This window comes from Ictidomys tridecemlineatus, unplaced genomic scaffold (genome assembly GCF_052094955.1).
Source record: "Ictidomys tridecemlineatus isolate mIctTri1 unplaced genomic scaffold, mIctTri1.hap1 Scaffold_233, whole genome shotgun sequence".
In the NCBI taxonomy this organism is placed as follows: Eukaryota; Metazoa; Chordata; class Mammalia; order Rodentia; family Sciuridae; genus Ictidomys; species Ictidomys tridecemlineatus.
This window is the reverse complement of record NW_027522008.1, coordinates 387,870-411,444: the sequence shown is the minus strand read 5'-3', so window position 1 is coordinate 411,444 and position 23,575 is coordinate 387,870. Positions and strand designations below refer to the sequence as shown.

The 23,575-nt window shown below is 41.7% G+C and overlaps 1 long non-coding RNA gene and 1 pseudogene across 2 annotated transcripts; one reads left to right on the top strand and one right to left on the bottom strand.

Moving 5' to 3' along the window:
• Positions 1-1,990: 1,990 nt before the first annotated feature.
• Positions 1,991-5,571, bottom strand: LOC144373100 (uncharacterized). Its single transcript, XR_013432885.1, has 2 exons — positions 5,417-5,571; positions 1,991-3,033 (listed from the first exon to the last, which is right to left on the bottom strand). It is a non-coding gene; the product is annotated as an uncharacterized LOC144373100 (long non-coding RNA).
• Positions 5,572-10,600: 5,029 nt separating this feature from the next.
• LOC101970875 (sulfotransferase 1C2-like) lies at positions 10,601-22,891 on the top strand (annotated as a pseudogene). The gene is made up of 7 exons (XR_013432884.1): positions 10,601-10,771; positions 11,180-11,305; positions 15,553-15,650; positions 19,893-20,019; positions 20,514-20,608; positions 20,733-20,913; positions 22,539-22,891. The product of XR_013432884.1 is annotated as a sulfotransferase 1C2-like (transcript).
• The last annotated feature ends 684 nt before the right edge of the window (positions 22,892-23,575 follow it).

Below are 23,575 nucleotides of genomic sequence, written 5' to 3'. Positions count from 1 at the left end.
AATTCCAGATGACCTTTTTTAACAAAAAATTGTTTTCCTTTAAAGTGATAATGAGCTGGGATTGTAGCTCAGTGGTAGGCTACATGCATGAGACCCTGGGTTCAATGCTCAGAACCATAGACACACACACAAATAATACCACTCCATACCCCAAACAATTAAATTATCCTTAACACTTAAAATATGAGACCCAAGGATAAGAGAATAATTTCCCTAGAGGAAAAGGTGAATTATAAATGTTTTAAGGATGTGGCCTGAAGTTCCTTCAGGCTTTTGCAGAGTTTCAAAGATATATGTGATATATGAAAGTACCAGGTGCCTTTGCCTGCAGAAATACAGACTGAAGGTCTAGTCCCAAGGTACAGGACCCAGTGTGCTAGTCTTTTTTCCCATTATTATAACAAAATAATTGAGATAAATTAACTTTAAAAGAGAAAAGGCTATATTGCCTCAGTTTCAGAGCTTTCAATCCATAATCTATTGGGTTGGAGTGAACCAATACATTAATACATTTTATCAGGAGTGTATGGTGGAAGAAACTGCTCATTTCATGATAGCCAGGGAAGAGGGGAAGAGAGAAAGAGAGAGAGAGAGAGAGAGAGAGAGAGAGAGAGAGAGAGAGACCTAAATCTAGTCCCACCTAAGTTTTAATAGCATATCTAAGAAAACTGAGGGCATTGGGCAGTTAGTTGATTTTCTCTTTAAAATAAAAGAGCAAATTGCTATTAAAGAAAGGCAAATTACGCATGCTATCTTATTCTATTTTGTTCTAGTATTACAGAATATTTGAGACTAGCAATTTATAAAGAATAGAGATATATTTTTATGGCTCTGGAGGTATGGAAATCTAAGTTTGAGGGCTCACAACTGGAGAGGACTTTCCTGTTGTGGGATAACATGGCAGAAGGCATCACATGATGTGAGAGAGAAAGAGGGGATGAACTTTACTTTCACAATACACAATAGTGTTGTGATAACAACTTACTGAGACTTCATCACTTCTTAAAGATCGCGCCTCTCAAAACTGTTGCACTGGGGATTACATTTCAAACACATAAACTTTGGGGGACACATTCAAGTAATAGCATTTGTAGGCTACATACTGTATGATTTCACTTATATTTGTATGCATAAAATATTCACAGTAAACGAGTCCAATTGATATACAAAATAAATTAGTGGCTACCTAACGCTGATGAATAGGGGCAATGAAGGGTAACCATTAAATGGTGCAGGGTTTCTGCCACTTCCTCCTGCTACTCCTCCCACTCCCCTTTCTTATTCTCCTCCTATCTTCCTCCTCCTCCTCCTCACTTTGTGTGTTGGTGCTTGGGATGGAACCCAGGCCTTCAAGCATGCTAGGCAAGTGCTATACCACTGAGCTGCACCACCAGCACCAGAGTTTCTTTGTGGGATTACAAAAATGCTCTAAAGTTGATTGTAGTGATGGTTACACTAGTTTTAGTTTTACAACTAAAACTATTTTAAATGGGTGAAGTGAATTAGACCTCAATAAAACTGACTTCTTAAAAAAATAAGAGCTAGTTCATAGCACAGTTTACTTTCAGATAGAATCTGAGAAAGGCTTCAAGTAAAATTTCATTTTAAAGCTGATACTTTTGACTCTATAAAATTTGATTAAGAATATTTTGGATAGGGAGAATAACAGGACTGAAGCAAAGAGGTAGGAAATTATAAGATGACTCCAGGGAACACTAAGTTCAGCCATGGATGGTGTCATATTAAAGAAGACCTTGAATTAATTATGACTTTGGGCCATACAGGATGAGAGGTAACTGCTCTGGACTGAGCTAATTTATATGATGAACACAGTAAAGACCAGAGGAAAGAGACTGGGGAAAAGGAGAGCTGATAGAAGGTTTTGCAATATCCCAGTTCACTGATATGAATGCAGAGGGAGCAACCAGAGCTGTACTTAAAACTATAAATTCTGGGATTTTAAAAACTATGGGTTTATTTTATTTTTAAATTTTGTTTTAATTAGTAATACATTACAGTAGAATGCATTTTGACACATGATACATAAATGGAGTTTAACTTCTCATTTTTCTGATTGCACATGACATACATTTGCACTGGTCATGCAATCATATATGCACATAGGGTAATAATGTCCAATTCATTCTACTTTCATTTCTACACCCATACCCCATCCCTCCTTTCACTTCTATCTGTCTAATCCAAAGTAGCTCTATTTTTCCCTAGAGCCTCCTCCCTTATTGTGAATTAACATCCACATAGCAGAGAAAATATTTGGCTTTTAGTTCTTTGGGATTGGCTTATTTTGCTTAGAATAATATTCTCCAGCTCCATCCATTTATCTGCAAATGCTATAATTTTGTTGTTCTTTAAGATGGAGGAATATTCTATTCTGTATATACACCACAGTTTCTTTATTCATTCATCTGTTGAAGGCCATCTAGGTTGGTTCAATAGTTTAGCTGTTGGAAACTGAGCTGCTATAAACATGGATGTGGCTGTATCATTGTAGTAGGCTGATCTTAAGTCTTTTGGGTATAAACCAAGGAGTGGGATAGCTGGGTCAAATGATGGTTCCATTCCAAGTTTTCTGAGGAATCTCCATACTGCTTTCCCAAATTACACCAATTTGCAGCCCCACCAGCAATGTATGAGTTTACCTTTTCTCCCACATCCTCATCAACTTTATTGATGCTTATATTCTTGATATTGCCATTCTCACTGGAGAGAGATGAAATCTCAATGTAGTTTTGGTTTGCATTTCTGTAATTGCTAGAGATGTTGAATATTTTTTCATATATTTGTTGATCGATTATATTTCTTCTTCTGTGTAGTATGTGTTCAGTTCCTTAGTCTATTTAGTGATTGGGTTATTTGTGGGGTTTTATTGGTGTTAAGCATTTTGAGTTCTTTATATGGTTTATTTCTTATTTGCAGTTGTCCTCAATAAACATGCGATGATAAAAGATATTGTTAGATAGGTCAAGGAATCCAAGGTAATGCTTCAGGTGTGAAAGATGGCAGCCCCATGACCTGGAAGGAAATGGGGCAAGGGAATGAGGTAAGAGAGGGGTGGCATACATGCAGGTGGCTCTGGTATTGCAGACACCTACACAATTGGACATGAGGTATTTGAACTGCAGAGAAAGATCATGAGTTAGCCCTAAGAACTTTGGAGTCAATCAAATGAGGTCGAGTGTTGACAGCACTGGAATAAGAGAATTGGGAAGAAAGTAGAAAAAAATAGATTGCAATTAAACAAACAAAATCCCCTTTGGAAAAGGAGAGGAAAAGTGATGTCTGATGTCAGTACAAGGTCAAAGATGTAAAACTTTGGCAGGACAGGCAGCTAGGTGATTCTCTGGAAGAGTGCAAGGATTTCTAGAGGGGAGGGGGAACCTTACTTAGCACCAGAGGCATACATAATGGAAAAGAATTTCAGCACATGCCAAATAAATTTATAGACAAAGGTTTATTTAGGAAAATAGATACACATTCAAGGGAGAATGGGGGCAATCTCAAGAGAGGTGTCTTTGGGGTAAAGCAAAGAATACACATCCAAAAGAGACTGCAGGCTATCTCCAGAGGGAAATAAGCAATCTATTGGAGTGGGGTATAAATATTTATAGGAGGCCTATGCTAGGGGATGGACTAAAGGTGGAGCCAGGGGACAAGGACATAATTCTGCATAAGTTTTTCCTGTGCTTGACAGTTTCCCTCATTTTACAAGGATGAGTGCCAAGGGCATGTTGTAAAGAATCACAACTATTCCTGAGTGCATTCAGCATTGCAATGGCTCACAGATGTGAGAATCCGTGCACCTTTGAGACTTGGTGTATCTTTCTTTTAATCCTAAATCCTTCTCTCAGTTACACTTAAATTCCAGAAAGAAATCACTAGGTCAGAACAAGGTTGGGACTTGACGGAAGAGTAGCAGTCAGTGAGTATTTAATGCATGGCCAGTCTGATTTTCCAGGTAGCCTAGGTCACTAAAATATAGTCTGTCTTCATAACTGCATGCCTTTTAAAAGATAAGGCAAGGTTAAATAAATGCATATATAAACTCTAGACTTTTGCTGTGTCTTTTCTGCATATAGGTGTTGATGAATACTGTTCAAGGAGAAAGAAAAGGAAAACCAATATTTGTAAGCAGCATGGGCTAGGAAAGATGTTTTCATTATTGTTTTTAAGCTTAAAACAACAATTGGAGGCAATCACCATTTCCTATATTTTTTTTAGGTGTAGATGGACACAACAGAATGCCTTTATTTTTTATGTGGTGCTGAGGATCGTACCCGGGTCCCGCCCGTGCTAAGCAAGCGCTCCACTGCAGAGCCACAATCCTAGCCCCATTTCCTACATTTTATAGATTCAGAAAGGGAACCTTGGGCTAAAGAAATCACCAAAGGAGCAGGAACTTATTTGTAGCTCTTGCAGTTCCCCCATTAATGAACCCAAGTCTATTTACTCACCACTTATAAAAGAGCCCAATGACTTGAGGACAAATTATTGGGGCAAGGAAAAAGATTTACTTGGTAAGCTAGCAAAACTGAAAATAATGGACTAGCATCCTGTAAACCCGCTCTTCACACAGGTTTTAAGCCCCCTTTATGTTTAGCTAAAAGGAAAAGAAGGGGATTCAGGTTAGGAAATGATGATAAAACTGGGTGGCTGGTGATCTGTTGATTTGGCACATCATGGCATCATCAGTAATGAAGCGGGAGGAGAGAGTCAGATAAATCAATTTGGGCTGCTAGTTTAAATGATTAACAAGGGCTGGGTGCTCAGGCAGACACAGACCCTGCCTAGAAAGGAGAGGACCTGGAGGCCATGCGACTGTTTTCTCTGAAGCATAGCCTGGGTACACCCCATGCCCTGCCCATTGTGGATCCTCTGCCAGTCTGAGAGCCCTGGGGGGAGGAGCAGAGCCATGCAGTGCTGGCTTCTGCTGAAGAACTGTGGGCACCCACAGGTGCAGTCACTGGGAGGTCATAGGAAACAAGGAGGGGTGTGCTTGCTGCCATACATTCCTCCAGACAGCCTTGAGTTTTCAGCTCAAGACAGCTGATTGCAGAGCAGTCAAGGCCACAGTTAAGTGAACGCTGAACAATGAAAGGCGATTCTTTGTCGGGCAGGTGGCAGCGGGGTTTTCTCCTATGCAGCCAGACTCTTTCAGTAATGACTGCAGTGTACCACACCAACAGGAGAGCCTCCCCAAGTGCCTCTACCTGCTGAAGGCCATTCAGCGGCAGCACAGAGGAAATTTGAGCCTCTGTGATTGCCATAGCCAGGGAACACCACCCTTTTCCTTGGAATGTGATTCCTGGGCCTACTGACCCTTGCTCAGGTCTCAAGGCTGCTGACTCTCCTGGAGCTTGAAGGTAAGAATATGGCTCAAAAGAAATGCTGTACTTACCTCATTGTACTTTTTCATCTTGTGCCATGTAGGTGTTACCAAATAGGTTAACTCAGCCAGGTCCTAAGGAAACTGAAAACAATGGCATGAAAGGTGTGTGTGATAGGTACCAGTCAAACTGTTCAATCTAGAATTCAGGTGACTACTCCCTAAACTTTCTCCCTGAAATCTTCTCTCCTCTAACAGTGCTTCTACAGCTAGCAAGGATCTGAGGGAAGGTGAAAAGGGCCTGGAATCCCTTCCATGGCACGGCCCTCTGCTCCCCAGCACTACCCAGCTCTCTCCACACTCCTGCTGAGCCTCCTTTCCTGAGCTTCAGTCAGGCCCCAGCACTACCCAGCTCTCTCCACACTCCTGCTGAGCCTCCTTTCCTGAGCTTCAGTCAGGTTCCACCGCGCCCTGTGACTGCCTCCACACAGTAGGGCCATGGGGATGAGAGCACATTAGACAGCCCCATCTTTAACTTCCCTAGTCCCAGACAGCTGTTTTTCTCAGCACCCTGCATACTGTGGCCTGTTGAGCTCCAGGTACCTTCCATACACAGATGCTGACTTATGATGGGGTTATATCTTGATAAGTCTATCATAAATTGAAAATGTGATAGATGAAAATGCATTGATAGAACCTACCTCCCACCCATCCTAGCTCAGCCACACAGCACACTGTGGAGTGTAGCTGATTCCTCTTGTGATCATGGGGTGGCTGGGACTTGTGGCTCTTTGCCATTGTCCAGCATCAGGAGAGGATTTTACCACACACTGTAATCCTGGGAAATTATTCACATTCGAAATTCAAAGTAGGATTCCTACTGAATGCCTACGGCCATTTCATCATATAAAGTCATAATTCATAAGTCAAATGCAGTTAAGAACTAAGTGCCTCTCGACTCCCACGCTCTCCTCGCACACCTCAGCCCTCAGCACCTGCCTCACTCACGGTTTTCTCAGCAGGGTTGGACAATGTGTTGACCAGACCAGAGCTCTGGACCCACCTTCACACCTGCCTAAGGGTTCCAGATACAGAGGACCCACAGGCAGCTCAGATTCCCCCTCAAACTGAACTTAGCCGTGCAAAAACTGCTCCCCTCCAGGGCTCCCACTCGCAACAAATTCTCTGACTCCCCAGCTACCCGAATCAGAAATCTGTTCACAAGCTTGACTTTCCCCCGCCGCCCCTTCCCCTCACATTTAATCATTAAGGGACATTGATTCTACCTCCCAAAGGTCTCTTAAGTCTGCTGACTTCTTCTTGTCCCCTCTGCCACAGTACTCAGCAAAGATACGATCACCAACTCCATCTTAATTGCTGCAGAACTGTCCCACTGGGCTCCAGTCCAGTTCTCCCAGTCCCCCACCCAGTGTGACCTTTCTAAAGTGCAACATGTCACCTTGGGCAGTCTCCAGCTTCCCCCTATTTGGTGACCTCTTATTGCCCTTAGAATAAAAGCATACCTGAAAGGCCCTGGTAACATCATCCATGCTCACTTCTATACACTCCCCACCCTAAAGCTCTAAGCTCTAGAAATTATTTAACATGAAGAAACCTTGCTCCCTTGTTCCTCTGATCCTTTGATAAAGTTTGAATGTGGTGTGTCCCCTAATCTTCACCTCCACCCCCAACTCATGCAGGAGTTTGGTCTCCACACTATGATGTATAATATTAAAAAGGTGGAAACTTTATCTTACTATAGTGTTTAGAGGCAGGGCCTTTGCGAAGTAATCAGATTAGTTCAGGGTTGTAGCATGGAGTCCCCCCAATCAAATTTCAGAGAGGTAGAGAGACCACACAAGGAAATAGACACCTACTTCCCCTATGATATGTTACACCAAAGTGGACCTTTGCAAGAGCCTGTCCAGTGTTGTTTGGACTTCAGCCTCCAGAGCTGTAAGCTAAACAAACCTCTTTATAAGTAACCTAACTTAGGTAGTTAATAATAAAAACAGAAGCTGACTAATGAAGCCCTCACCTGCTTCTCTGTCTGATGTGCCAGTCCCTTCCCATGACACTATCTAGATTTCTATTCTAATACAGTAATGCACAGTTTAATACATGATGATAAAGCCAACATCCTTGTATCTGGCACCCAGGACAGTATATTCTAAAAACCTGCCAACTTAAAAAGAAGCCCCCATTTTCTCTGTCCTCTAACTTTTTAGAAGTAGCCACTGTCTTGACACTTAAGATAATCACTTCCTTTTTTAAAGTTCTATTTTATTTCCTTTTTTATTATTGTTTTCCTCTTGTGCAGTGTTGGAGGTTAAACCTGGGGTCTCCTGCAAACTAGACAAGTGTTATACCACTGAACTACATCCTCTGCTCCCTTCTTTAGTTTCTTCAAAATCTAATCACCTAAGTGAACATTCCTGTGCATGTCTTTTCTTTAATATGTATTTTTAGGTGGTTTTAAAAAATATACTGACTCCTCTTTATTTTTTTCAACTGTCTTGTCATTTATTTGAAGTAATTTTATTATTGTCCTGTAGACTTTCATGTGGTTTACATTTTTAATTAATTTATTTTAATTGGTGCATTAGAATTATACATAAAAGTGAGATTCATTTTGATAGATTCATATGTGCACATGACATGGTTGGATCAATTTTATTCTGCTGTTACTCCCCTTTCCCATCCCTCCTCCCCTTTCCTAACTTTCCTTCCTCTATTCCACTGTACTCCCTTCTATTTTCATGAGATTCTCCCTTCTTTAATTGCTTATTTTTCTCTATATTTTACATGTAAGAGAGAATTTTTGATCCTTAACTTTCTGAGTCTGGCTTTTTCCCCTCAGCTAGATGTTCTCCAGTTCTACCCATTTACCAGCAAATGATATAATGTCATTTTCATTTATGGTTAAGCAAAACTCAATTGTATTTATGTGTGTGTGTGTGTGTGTGTGTGTGTGTGTGTGTGTGTGTGTGAATAGACAGATGGATGGATAGATAGATAGATCACTTTTTCTTTATCCATTCATCTATTGACAGGTACCTGACTGGTTCCATAACTTGGCTTGTAAAGTGTGCTGCTATACACATTTGTATGGAGGTATTGCTATAACATGCTGATCTTACTTATTTTAAGTAGAGTAGCTTGGTCATAGAGTGAGTCCATTCCCAGCCTTTTGAGGATTCTCCATACTGATTTCCAAAGTGGTTGTACTCATTCACAGTCCCGTCTACAATATATAACTATACTTTTTTCCTCACAACCTCAACAGCATGTATTATTATTTATATTTTTGATGATTATCATTCTAATTGGACTGTAGTTTTGATTTGCATTTCCTTAAATACTAAGGATATTGAACATTATTTTCATATAGTTTTTGTCCATTTGCATTTCTTCTTTTGAAAAATATCTTTTAATTAATTATTTGTCTATTGATTGGGTTGTTTGATTTGGGTTTGGTGTTTTTTGAGTTCTACCTATATTCTGCATAATAAACTCCTGTTGGAAGAGTAGCTAGCAAAGATTTTCTCCTCTCTTTGTGTTCTTAATTGTTTTCTCTGTTGTGCAGAAGTTTTTTAAATCTGAAGCAATTCCATTTATTGATTATTGGTCTTATATATTGACTTACATTTTCATTTCATTGTCGTGATATATTTTAATATGAATTTCCTTTAAACCGATATTTGCTTACTGATTTGGGTTCCATGTATGTGGTAGGACCACTTCATAGGTCATGTGTCTTCTACTGAGAGGCACACACTGTCCAATTGTCTTTCATTTCGTGATGTAAACTGTGCTATGGGGTTTCTCTCTCTGGGAGGGCAAGGCCATTTGAAAGCTAGGTTTGGCCAAGCTGGGCTGCCAGTTCCCCCACCCACTCTATGGAATCATGGAACCAGCTTCTGTTATTGAATTTCCAACAATCATTTACTATTACATTTTCTGTGAGGACCCTTTAATCTCCAAAGTTCTGTCACTCACATTATGCAAGAACTGAGAACTAATTTATACAGGCATTTAGCCTAACACATGACAAATCAAAGTGTTTGATACGTGCTGGGTTTTGACTATTATCATCTCATTAATAGTAGTATTAATAAATATCTCCTGAAATCCCAAGAGTAACAGTGGCCCACTACTTCTGTCTTCCTCCTTTTGTGCTTTTAAAAGCCTTATTTTTAATGCAACTTTTTTCAAAACAACAACAACAAATGCAAAGATGAACAAAGACTTTGAAAAGACATTTCTACAAAGAAATAAACACTTAGCTCATGAGAATACGTACAACGTCATTAGTCATTAGGGATATGCAAATCAAAACCACAATGAAATAAAACCTCATCCTCATCAGGACAGCTATTTTTAAAAACCCAGAAAACATCTTGTGTTGGTGATAATATAGAGAAATTGGAGCCTGTGTACTGCATGTGAGAACGTGAAGTGATATAGCCACTGTGGAACATGGTGCAATAGGTTTTTCCCAAAATTAAACATATAATGTTTAATTTGGGGAATTACATTTCTATGTATTTACCCCAAAGTATGAATAATGGGAACTCAAAGAGATATTTATATATCCATCTTCATAGCAGCATCAATCACAATAATCAAAAGGTAGAAACAACCCAAGCTTCCATAGATGAATTAATGATAATCAAATACAGCACAAGAGCAAAGAATATCATTCAGCTTCAAAAAGGAAGGAAGTCCTGCAACATTACACAACATGGATTAATCATAAAACTATTAAGCTAAGTTAAACAGGCCACTCACAAAAAGGCAAATACTATATGATTTTACTTAAGTAAAACAACTAGTGTTTGTGGAAACAGAACAAAGAATGGTGGTTTTCAGTGGCTGAAGAATGGAGAATGAGGAGTTAGTGATGAATGAGTACAGTATTTCCATTTAAGAAAAAGAAAATGTTCAAGAGGTGGGTAGTAGTGATGAGTGCACAACAATGTGAAAGTAATTAATGCTACTGAATTATATAATTAAAAATGGTTAAAATGCTCAATTTCATGTTATGTGTATTTTACCACCAGTTTTTTTAAAGAGAGAGAGAGAGAATTTTAATCTTTTATTTTTTAGTTTTCAGCAGGCACAACATCCTTGTATGTGGTGCTGAGGATCGAACCCGGGCTGCACGCATGCCAGGCGAGCGGGATACCGCTTGAGCCACATCTCCAGCCCCACCACCAGTTTTTTTTAAAGAAAGCTATTTTCTTTTCCCATAAGGACTCTCCACCGCAAGATACTATGGCCCCAACCTCGAATTTGAAGAAACAGTCACAACTGAAAGAGGTGGCAGGGATCCCCCTGCAGAGTACCACTGTAGACAACTGGAGCCAGATCCAGAACTTTGAGGCCAACCGGACGATCTTCTCATCTGTACTTACCCTAAAGCAAGTGATTGTAGGGTAGGGCAACAGCAGAGACTTCACCCTGCTAAGTCAGTATGCCCCAGGACAGAAGTCGCGCTCCTTGCTGTTCTAGGAGGGGGCTTAGGCTTGGATGCCTGGCATCCCTGGATTCTCGGACGGGGCTGCAGCATATCAGTGCTGGAGGCCCCACCTGCTGCGCTCCGCCATGCCCTGCTCTTGGGTGTTTGTGAGCTTTTCCTTTGCTGCTCCACGCCAAGTAGAGACCCAAAGTCTGTCCCGCATGGACGTCCATCTCTCATGGCAAACAGGATCCTGGACCCAGAGGAGGTTGAAGCCAAGAACAGACTCCATGTCCCTTCATCCTTTCCCTCAGCAGCTTCAAGAAGATTATCTAAACGTTTTCTGCTTCTTGCCTTTCTCTTCTGACTCTCAGGGACAACGTGGATTCAGGAAATTGTGGACATGATTGAACAGGATGCAGATGTGGAGAAGTGCCAGCGAGCCATCATCCAACACCGCCACCCTTTCATTGAGTGGGCTCGGCCTCCCTAGCCCTCCGGTGAGTCCCTATGGTGAGTTCCAGAGAGTTCACAGATACACACACACACACACACACACACACACACACACAGAGAGAGAGAGAGAGAGAGAGAGAGACAGAGACAGAGACAGAGACAGAGACAGACACTTCCCAAAGCTGAGCATTACAGAGATCCATGTAATAGAAACTTGGGAACACAAATAAATAAAGCTATGAAAATGAAGCAGTGTAACTCTAGCATGGAGATCTGGAGTTCTTAGAAAACTGTTGATGGTGGTCTGATAAACCTTTCCACTGCCTTAAGAAATGAATTTCCTGGTCTTGTTTGATATGCATAAGAACTTGTAACCTTGTCCAGGTGTATCTGCAAGCCAAAATACCCTTGAGGTCCTTCTGGATCTAAGTTCCTATGTAGGTGACACTGGCTTTGCAATTCAATGCCTGATGTTCTCCATCTCTTAATTATCTGTGGAGTGCCAACTCCATACACAGGCTAACCTCTGTTTGCCTAACTGGGATTCATTCCATGTGCCATCAAGATCTTCCATTTTTCTTTGTCTCTGATTATGACTCCACAGCAGGGTAAATCTAGACAACTGGGGTTCAAATCCTGGCTATGTCACTTATCCCATGACTTTTAGCAAGTTATTTAACCTTTCTCTATAATTTACTCAGCTACAAAATAGCCACAGAATAGCACCTACCTCAATTAGTTGTGAGGACTAAGTGAGTTAATATATGTAAAAAGCTTGAAACAGTGCCTGTCAAGGTATCTCATGGTAAAGTATTGTTGACAGCTACCTCTCCAGGATAAATCACTTGCCCCAGGGTGCCATTTGGTCCTTGGACCAACCAAGCCCAAATTCTTATATTGTTTCTACATCCTGCCCCCCCGTCAACATTGTTTAATCTCTGACAATTGGGAGATTAAAAAGAGAGAAAATCCTGAGCAAGATTTCTAATGAGGTTTCTTGCCAGTGAGGAGCACAATGTCCCATCACTAAGTCAGAAAAAAACAAGACAGAGCCTCCCTCAGGTCATCCCAGCAGCTGTAGGATTTTGAAGAAGCCGGGTAACCAGTCCCCAGTTTGGCATGTCATATGGAAGCCAAGATGGTTCTTTATGAATCAAGGTGCCCTGAGTCCAAGGAGGAACAAACAGTCTCAGGTTTTCTTTCTTCCCAGCCACTGACAGAGGGGTACTCAGTGGAGACTCATCCATGCCGTGGTTATTCCAGGATAGACAGTCTCTGCCCACAGAGGTGAGGTGTGCCCCTAGAGGAGGAGGGTAGTGGATGACACCGACTCATGCACGTGAGTCCAGGGTCAAAACCTCTGGAGTGGATGGGCACCACTGTGCCATGAACAAGCTAGTCCATCTCCTTCCTAGGGCCCTTGCACCCTCTGACCAAATCCCAGGTACAAAGACATTCCACACCAAAAGCATAGAGTCCAACAGGAATACATTTGGAAAGACTGAGAAAATGTGCACGCATGTGGGTGTGTGAACTACATATAGGTGAAATCTAGGAGTAGCCCACTCAGTTCCACACTCACTACAGGCCCCGGACTGCTCATCAGACATCTTGCATCCACTGGCCCTCAATAAGTCATGGTTCCATGGAAGAGAAAAATGCAGACAATACGTACACCACAATCAGTGGGTGAGTCAGAGGTGAGCACGGAGTGCTCTGGGCAGAATGAGGGGAGCATGGCCAAACTGCACTCCTGGAGGGACCAGAATGATCAGCTGTCACTGTCCTTGTTGACTCTTGCCTCTCTCTTCTGCCAGACCCCAAGCTCCTTGAAGGCAAGAACTATTTAACTATTAGCTACTTAACGTTGTACCCCCTGGGGCTATTTCCACAATGCAAGCTGAACTACTTCTCTCATAAAGACACAGGATATATGTATGGCTCAAATCCCAGGGCTAGGACCTCAGTGCAGATGATGAGGGCCAAAAATGACTGACTCCATGGGTCCCCTGCTCCCTGCCAGTTAGATGAAAATGGGTTCCATGGCCTCAATAGGGATGAAAGCAGGAGGGAAGACTCATGTCCTCTACACAGGGAGCCTGGAGCAGGGGGACCCATGTGGACAGACGGGCAGAGTTAGAGCAGGAGACCAGAAAGGAGCTGAGGAAAGGCAAGGCAAGTTAGAAAATCCTTACTGAGAAGTATGAATTTAATGGCCTCCAAAAGTGGCTTTCCAATTTTCTTTTTAATACCAGAATGCTCTCTTATTTAAAGAAAAAAATGTTGGTACCGCATGATCCAGCAATGTCACTTTTAGGCAGATATCCAAAAGAATTGAAAACAGGGACTCAAACAGAGTTTATAGCAGCATGAGTCACAATAACAAGAGAAGCAAGCACAAAGAAAATGTAGTATATACATACGACGAAACACAATTCTGACGTATGCTGTAACATGAAGAACACTGAAGACGTGTTAAGTGAAATAAGCCAAATGAAAAAGAGCAAATACTGTGATTCCACTTATATGAATACTTAAAGTAGTCAAATACAAAGAGACCGAAATCAGAATTGTGGTTGCCAGAGACTTGGAGAAGAATTGTGGAGTTAGTGTGAAAGGGCACAGAGATTCAGTTTGGGAAAATAAAAAAGTTCAGGAAATACATAGTCATACAACAATGCAAACATACTTAAAGTCGCTGAAATGTATACTTAGAAATGGTGTAGATGGGGCTTGGAGTATAGCTTAGTGGTAGAACATGTGCTTAGCATGCCCGAGTCCTGGGTTCAGTCCAAGGCACACACACAAAAAGGTTAAGATGGTTGTTATGTGAAACTGTGATACCAATTTCTTAAAACCTCATTGGAGATTCCCATAAATAAAGTTGAGATGATCAGAATGTTAGTGTAAATGCTAATGCTAAAGTGAAAGTTTGGGGAGAAAATGTGAAGAGCTGTGGAGATGAGAGATCATGTCAAGCTTCCAAGAAGAACTCTTCCTCAATGGGAGTGGCTCAAAAGCAGCCGTGATTTGAAAGCACTAGGTCTGCATGCTTCAAGGTGTCCACACACGGATGTCAGCTCCAGACCGGGCCCTCCCTGTTGAAGGGCTCAGTTCTCATGCTCTTTCCTGGGATCTAGCAGAGAGACTCCCTCCTCCTCAGGGCCAGTAGAACAGCCATTCCCATAACACTTAAAGACTTCCCAGGAGCCTGGTTGACAGGGTGAAGGGAAGTTGGCATCCAGAACAACACTCCCAGCACCACACTTTTTAGAAGGCAAAATAGAGTTTACAGGTGTGCCCAGAACAAAGGACAAGAGGCACAGAGAGGCCTCTTCTCCACAGTTTCCTTCCCGATGAGGCCCAGCCTTGAAAAACAGGCACTGAGAGAAGAGGCCTAGCTCCTCAGTCAGCTGAGGGCACTTTGATTACAGGCTTAGAACAGAGACCTGACCCCCTGCCAGCACTCACACCAGCCAGCAAGATGGGAGTTTGTGTGGAAGCCACTTCTAAGTGTAGCTCCCTGCTGCACATTTAAAGTGACAGGTTATTTTATGTCATTTCTTATTTCTTTATTTTATAAATACCCTCCCTCAGCAATCAGCATTCTTGACCCTTCATGCAGAGGGATCTTCACCCATCATATACAAGTGGTCCAAGTTCAACTGTGTCACCTAAGCACATCGATTCACTCCAGATCTTTGGAGCAATTTTGATTTTCAGCACTGACTCCTTTGGCTCTCCATGGCAATTTACCTGAGCCTCTGATTGCTACACTAGAGTTGACACTCCTTAGAAAGAAGACGTTTGCTTTATTTGTTGTCTTTTCCCCATAACCTCAGTTCAACACAATATCGCATACAGCAAGTACCCAATAATGATATAAACGAAAGAGTAGAATTCATGACTTACATGCCAGGAAATGTCTATGGTTTTAGAGTTGGAAAAAGTGATTGGCATAGGCCAGTCACATATGGTTGGCTCTAGCTGGCTGGAAGGTGAGAGCCCTGCTCTCTGGTCCTGGTGGGCTCCATCTCAATACAATACAATGGTCCATCTCCTTATCTTTGAAGTAATGAAGTAGCTTAAGTTGAAGCTCCCTTATAGCCATCATGTTGTCATTCTTCAAAATGAAAGTAATATCAGTAAATGACTATGAAATCCCAAAAGAAAGCCAAGAAACCAACAGAGAGATAAGTGCATAATGAAACATTCTGGACAGAGCCTGAGACACAAGGTCCCCTCACTGTGCTTACACCATACAGATGTATCCTCTTGAATTATTTTAAAGGTGTGGAAAAAGCCAATGTGATGCCTGCTCCACGGGTACTAAGAACTCACCTTCCTACTCAGTTGTTGCCACCATCGTTCTGGGAAAACAACTGCAAGGTAGGATAAGTTCAGCCACCTGGTGGCAGGAGGAGAGGAAGCCCACCCAGAGTGAGGCCTCCGGACCATAGGTCAGAACTTCCTCCTCCACATCTTTACCTCTCCTCTACTTCTGAAGGGTTGGCAGCTTCTCAACAGTAAGGGAAAATGCAAGGTTCTATGTTCAGTGGACAGTTTCCACAAGGGCACTCCCGTGGACAGTTTCTACAAGGGCACTCCCATGGACAGTTTCCACAAGGGCACTCCCGTGGACAGTTTCCAAGACACCTGGAGGCAGAAGCTGTACTGAATTTCTAGAGAGAATAGACATGGGGAGGCATGAGGATCCACTGCTCTGAAGAGCAAGGCTTGCTGTGAAGGGAAGAGTGAGAACAGGGGCCACAGGCTGGGCCATGGGGAGAGGGAAAGAGGAATAATAAAAAGCCTTGCAGATTGTTCAAAAGGGAAAGTTGATGAATAGAGGGAGCCATGAGTGCTCTTGAGGAGGCCCTTGGCCACAGCCCTGCGCTCCTTGTTTTACTCATTCTGGGACTTTATTTATCATGGACATCAGTGCCTGTTGAATTTCTGTCACCGCATAGGGCAGTAAAACATGTCTGCTGATCTGCAAAAGATGAGAACTGTGTACCAAGGGGAGGCAAGAGCACAGACTGAATACGGGGCACTGCTTTCTCAGAAGTGGAAACAGATGGGAATGACTAAGAGGGCAATCTCAGGATGACAGGAGTGCAGGGGGCAGACTCACATCAAATGACATGGCTTCCTTTTGGAAAACCTGGGTGAGGAGTGAGAACTTCTGTTTCCAGAGTGATGTTTTGTATACAAAAACATTTGTATACCACCCATGAATGCTGCAGGACATAGCAGAATTCCCTTTTTAAATGTACAACTGAGATGGGTTTAAAAGTAAGGAAAGTCCCTAAGTTCTAAAAATGAAGAGGGAAATAAAACTCAGAGAATTAAATTAGGCCTGGATCTGTCTGGGGAAATTTGATGACCTGGATAATCCAGAAACTTAAATTTTGGTGGCTGCAAATGCACAATGCCAAAGCCAAGGATATCAGGAACCAGAGGAATAAGGAGAATAACTGGGATACTGAAAGGTCGAATCCTCAATGGTGGGTGGAGACGGTGAAGGAGAACCCAGGGAGCCTGTCTTGAGCCTGCTCTTAGCTCCCCTGAGAATGTGTGCCCACTGTCCTCCTCTCTCAAAACTTGGGGTTCAAATTGGCCTTCCTTATGCTATTCAAGAAAATACAATAAGTCAAATCGGCATATAATAACTGTCAGTGTTCCCTAGGATCCCTGGCAGGCACATGGTCTGGAAAAATACAGTTTCTGCCCAGGCCCCACAAGATACCCAACTGAGCTCACCATCCCACATTACAAAACACAGAATTAACCAAGATACTGAGATTGAGATAGAGGTGATAGATAGATAGATAGACAGACAGACAGATAACAAGCAGCAGAGTTAGACCTCAAGAACTTTACTTAACAATTTATCACCTATAGAAATAAAAGAAGAGGTCTGGGAAGTACTAGGGTGTTTTCCTAGCATACAAAGTTCTGGTTTCATTTACACCACTGGAAAGAAAAAAAGAGAGAGAGACAAAGAAAGAAGAAAAAAGGGAAGGAGGAAGGAAGGAAGAATAGGTTGTATAAAGAAATGAAAGATTGAATCAAAATTAAAATACAGGAATAACATATAATTAGAAACTGAACTATTAAAGAAATATATGTCAGTTATTGAAATTTAAAACCCCAAAATAGGCTAATATGCAGTATAAATACCGATGAATACCAAATTCATGAACTTGGAGAGGGGATGAAGTCTTGTGACTGGAGGTCAGAAATATGAGAAGAGATTCACAAGCTCGCAAGGAACAGTGAAGTGAAAGACAACTGAGGTTTAAAAGCTTAAGAATTCAGGTGTTTCTTTTTTAATATTTTAAGAAACGTGTTCATTGGTGGAGAAGACGGATATAGTACTTAGACAACAGTGGCAGAGTAACCAACTTGGAAAGCAGGGCTTCTCAATCTCAGCCCTTGTTTTATAATTTTGTTTTGTTTTTGCTTAAAAGACAAATGGGATTTGTTTAAAGTGATGTGGTAAGTAATGCAGACACAGAAATGACCGTCATGAAGAGTGTTTTGTGCTCACAGTTCCCTAGAAACAGAAGGTACCGCATGCCACATAGAGCCATATAGGGAAGCACCAGGTCAGTCAGGATGCAGAGAGATGAGATAAAAATATGTACAAGAGCCATTATTGTGGTTTCTGCAGGATGGGGACAGGAGATGCAAGGTAGGCAGGCTTCGAGCTGGGTGGTTTGAACAATTTCAGCAGACTCTGGGGCATAGGGCTGTGTCTGATTGTCTGGTACCTGCCCTGTGTTGAGTGGGCAGGTGGACAGTGGTTCAGAGTATGGGAGCTTCATAAAGGAGGAGGTGGAACTGTGGGCTCTGGATTGGTTGGCTGTATATTTACTAGACCTAGGAATGAGCTACTCCTAGAAAGGATACTCCCTCTAAAAACAGAAAGGTTCCAAAATGTCCAAGTATCAGAATAGAGAACATAAAAGATAGTTTAATATGAATAAATATAGCACTACTGATATTTTGAGCCAGATAATTCTTTCATGTGGGTGGAAGCAGAAGATCTCTCCTATGTATTTTTTATTAATTTTAAAAATTTATATATGACAGCAGAATGCACTACAATTCATATTACACATATAGAGCACGATTTTAGATATCTTTGGTTGTATACAAAGTATGTTCAAACCAATTTTTGTCTTCATACCTGCACTTTGGATAATGATGACCATCACATTTCACCATCATTTCTAACTCCATGCACCCTCCCTTCCCCTCCCACCCCTCTGCCCTATCTTGAGTTTGTCTATTCCTCCTATGCTCCCCCTCCCTACCCCACTATGAGTCAGCCTCCTTATATCAGAGAAAACATTCAGCATTTGTTTTTTTGGGGATTTAACATTATCTCCTCCAACTCTATCCACCTGCAAATGCCATGATTTTATTCTCTTTTATTGCTGAGAAAATTCCATGGTGTATAAGTGCCACATTTTTTTCATCCATTCAACTACTGAAGGGCATCTAGGTTGGTTCCACAATTTAGCTATTGTGAGTTGTGCTGCTATAAACATTGATGTGGCTGTGTCCCTGTAATATGCTGTTTTTAAGTCCTTTGGGTATAGACTAAAGAGAGGAATAGTTAGGTCAAATGGTGGTTCCATTCCCAGATTTCCAAGGAATCTCCATACTGCTTTCCTTATTGGCTGTACCAATTTGCAGTCCCACCAGCAGTGTATGAGTGTGCCTTTTCCCCCACATCCTCACCAACATTTATTGTTGTTTGTCTTCATAATAGCTGCCATTCTGATTGGCGTGACATGAAATCTTAGTTTTGTCTCCTGTGTATGGTAGAGTGATGTTCAGCATTCCTGACCTTTACTCACTAGATGCCAGCATCACTGTACCAGTGTCACAACTAAAAATGTCTCTGGTGATTGATAAATGTCTCTGGTGGAAAATATCATCCCTGATTATGAACCACTGTTTTACGGTGAAAATCAGAACAGCACTGAAATAACTGTTCATGGGTCCTGGGTGGATAGTTGAGAGGGCACTTTGGGGCTGATACAATTGATGTGAATTTACCTACCTCTCTCATTTTATAATAATGAGACAAAAGTTGGTTAAATGAAAAGTTGTGAAGAGGAAGGTTTGAATTTGAGGTCAAAGTGACAAATAAAGGGACGCTTTGTAGGGGCAGAGCTGAAGTGACTAGAGATAGAAATAATAAATTGGAGAGGCCAGAAGGAAGACAGTAACTCTTTTCTTGTTCCACAGTCCAGACCCTAACCACGAAGCTATCCTGTTTCACCAGGAAACCAAGATGAGTTTGTCAGAGGCTCATCTACATGCATGTGGCATTTTTTAGTCACACGACAGGTCATCCTTTCTAAAGGAGGATTTAGCCCCCTGCCACCAGTGGGGATCAGGTTAGCTAATTAAAGACTTAATAGGACCAGGTTGAAAACAGAGTATAATTGGCAAAGATACACGGAGAGTGGTGAGAGGTTACAAAGCCACACTGCCAGCTCCGAAGTGCTAAACAGGTGTGTGTAGACAGCCTCAGGAAGACTCAACCCAGGTGGACTTTGTGAAAATCCATTTCTATACCATTTTTCACCCATCTGTCTCCTTACCCTAAAGTTCCTTTATGTAGCTCGAAATGCCAAAGACTGTATGGTTTCCTACTACCCTTTCCAAAGGATGAATCAAGTGCTACCTGACCCTAGAACCTGGGAAGAGTATTTTGAAACCTCCATTGATGGAAAAGGTAAAAGAAAATGCTTTGTGTACCTGTATCCCCATTCTAGTGAGACGGATTCAAGAGAATCAGACATGACATTTGATTCTCTACAACTTTGCCTCTTTAGGTAAGTCCTGCCCCAGATGGGGACCAGGCAGAGCAGCTTGGCTGCTTTTCCACTATAGACCCACAGCCCTCAGTAAATATCTCCCACCTGATTAGAAAGTCGGTGTTCTGGGCCACAGGTTCTGTTGAGGCACCCTCATTCCAGAGGGATTGCGATCTCAGTGAGGGTACCATGTTTGTGCATCCTCAACAGGAATACACTTTGGGTAGCATGTTTGGACAAATAACCCCAAGCCCGACCCAGTCCACATGACCATCAAAATCAAACAGATCGGGACTCTTAGGAAGTATTTGATGCAGAGTCTGTCCCCTTTACACTTCAAATCAACAAAAACCCTGACCCTCAGAAGGTTCTGTGCCATTTCTATGTAGGCTGCTCTTTGTGTCTGTTACAGTGGGTTGGGGCTCCTGGTTTGACCATGTGAAAGGATGATGGCAGAAGAAAGACAGATATCAGGTTCTCTTCCTCTTCTACGAGGACATAAAGAAGGTGAGTAAAGAGACACTTAGACCCAGGAACAGAGAAACTTGAAGCTGTTCAGGGCTGTACTTCTGAGAAAGAATCACGGCTTTCTGAAACTCATCCATCCCATTCAATGTCACCCTCACCACAGGACCCAAAACATGAGATTCAGAAAGTGGCACAGTTCATGGGAAAGAGCTTGGATGAAACGGTGCTGGATAAAATTGTCCAAGAGACATCATTTGAGAAAATGAAGGAGAATCCAATGACAAATTGTTCTACAGTTCCCAAATCCATCCTGGACCAGTCCATTTCCCCCTTCATGAGAAAAGGTTTGTGGGGCCTTGTCACAAATGCTGAGCCTGCCTGGTAACATTGCCAAGATGATACTGGGTTTCACTAATTCCAAAGCCATGTACTGACTATTCATGATACCTGGTTCTAATAAGGCTAGGCACTTGAACCTGTTGTAGTAGACAAAGCTCTGTGAATAGCAAAGGAAATGCAACCTTGTAAATAAATAAAGGCAGGAGCAACTATTGATCCAGAATTCACAGAGACTCCTGGACCTACCTAATGATCTGGGACTTAAGCAGCAGGAGGTCACAACTCTTTGCTCTATGAATCCACCACTTAAAAGGCTCAGCTACTGTCTACATTAGGCATATCTTCTGTCATGACCCATTTCCTCTCTCTCTGCCCATTGTAACTTTAACTTGACCCATTTCCTCTCTCTCTGCCCATTGTAACTTTAACTTACATTATAGTTTCTACTGAAATTATTTCATTGCCCTTTCCATCTAAAAGAGTACTCGATGCTTCTGAAACAAATCAAATGATTTCATTTCTTTTCAAATAGCTGATGGTGATTTTGCAAATAGCCCTTCTTTAGGCCCTTACATATCTACCTTTCTATACACACTCTTCCTTTTGTCTCATACAAACACAGAGATATATATACCATATGTACTTATCCTATACAAATTTGCCCACCAGAATATGAAACATCTCTTCAGGGCAACGCATATAGATCCAAGCCCCTCACTGCTTTTAGAAGTCCTCTGTAATATCAAAGTGGCATAATAAACATTCATAATTCACCCATCTGTTTTTCTAGTGATAGGGAAGTTATCATTGCCTTCAATTTTCATCTTTATGAATAATGTTACAATGAAAATTTTTGGGCATAGTCGTTATTTCCTGATACTTTTCTGTCACATAATTTTTCAGAAGAGACATTGGTGGAACAAAGAACATTTTCTAATATGAAATTATTTTAATCACTGCTTAGTGAAAAATAGTATCTCCTTCTAACTATTTTCAAATTCTTTTATGTTGATATATAATCTAAATACAAAAAATTCTCAGATCTTAAGCATACAGTTTAACATACTTTTTAAAATATATGTAGCCATACAACCAGCACCCCAATCAAGATATCATTTTCATAACTCCAGAAGGGACCCTCTCATATCCTGTTTTTATCAATATGTACCTGCAGAGACAAGTGCTATTCTAATCTCTATCCTGTAGATTGGTTTTACTTATTCTTGATGTCATACATATGGAATCACACAGTACACATTTTTATGTCTGGGGCCTTTGGTCAATATAACATCTAGAGATTTCTCCATGTGGTGTATTTCCATAGTGCATTTGTTTTTATGACTCTGTAGTGCCACTGTGTGACTCTACCGTAGGTGGGCTGGGTCATTCTGGGTCACCAGCTCCTGGCACCAGTCATGATTAGATTTAGAAGCCCATCCTCCTGCACTGAGCCTCAGAGGGCTGCTTCCCATAGCAGGTAGCTGCAGAGGGAACGGAGTTCATTGAGGGGTAACTGGGTGAGTCGGGCTACTGACAGCCAAGCCTAATGTGGGTGCTCCACTCATTAACTTGGGTCCACTCAGTCTGTCCATAAGAGAATGACAACTCCTATCTGGTTTCCATCTTCTAGGAACTGTGGGGGATTGGAAAAACCACTTCACTGTGGCCCAGAATGAAAAGTTTGATGAAATATATAGGGAGAAGATGAAAGGAGTCACTATAAACTTCTGCATGGAACTCTGAGGAGGTAGTAAATAAAAAGTTGGAAGACAAGGACACAAACGCTGTCTTCAATCCTCAGCCACAGCCAGATGCATCTCTGAAAGCACATTGGAAATGTTTATGATTGTGGTACAAACCATCTCTGTAATTATGAACCATATGTCACAGCTTTGCAAAAAGGATCATGTCTAATGCCTATTTTCTCCTCTATTTTTTCCAAACTAAGAATAAGACATCTTAATAAACTAGGTAAAAATATAACACTTAAATACTACAAGAATTTTTATAATCCCCATTCTTTTGGGAAGTGTATCCATTTTCTAGGGTGCAATATAACAATATCTTGAGAACAAATACACAAATATTAGATAAAATATATACTAACAACATGAAATTCTGATGTCTGCTCTGACCACTTGTTGAACACTGGTCTGGGCTCAATCCGGAGGTTCTTCCTGGTCACAATGGGAAGAGAAATAATGGGAAGGGATACAACCCTGGTGCTGCCAGAACTGAGAAAATATATTCTGAGCACCCTGATTGTAAGCAGAGAATGAAAGGAAAGGCCAGAGAGTGAATGTCAGAAGTCTAAAACATGATGAAGAGGGACAAGGTGCTAGGCCATATAGGAAAGAGTAGGAGAGTGGTGTTCGGGAGCCCAAGTGAGATCCTGGTAAAGGCAGAAAGTAGGGGAATTGACTGATGTCAGCAGTGTCAGCCCGGGTGTGGTGCTCAACATGGAGACAACTGAGCCTCAGCTTCACTGCCATACACTCTGGGGAATAGTTCCTGACCAAGTTAGGTGTCCTTTGCACTCAATTCCCATATTTTCCCCTATTGCTTATCTGTACGTCCCACTACATTGTAAATCCCTTGGGGTTTGGTTCCATTTCTTAGTCACCATTTTACTCCCAGTGCCTAATGCATACAGCACAGGCCAATACA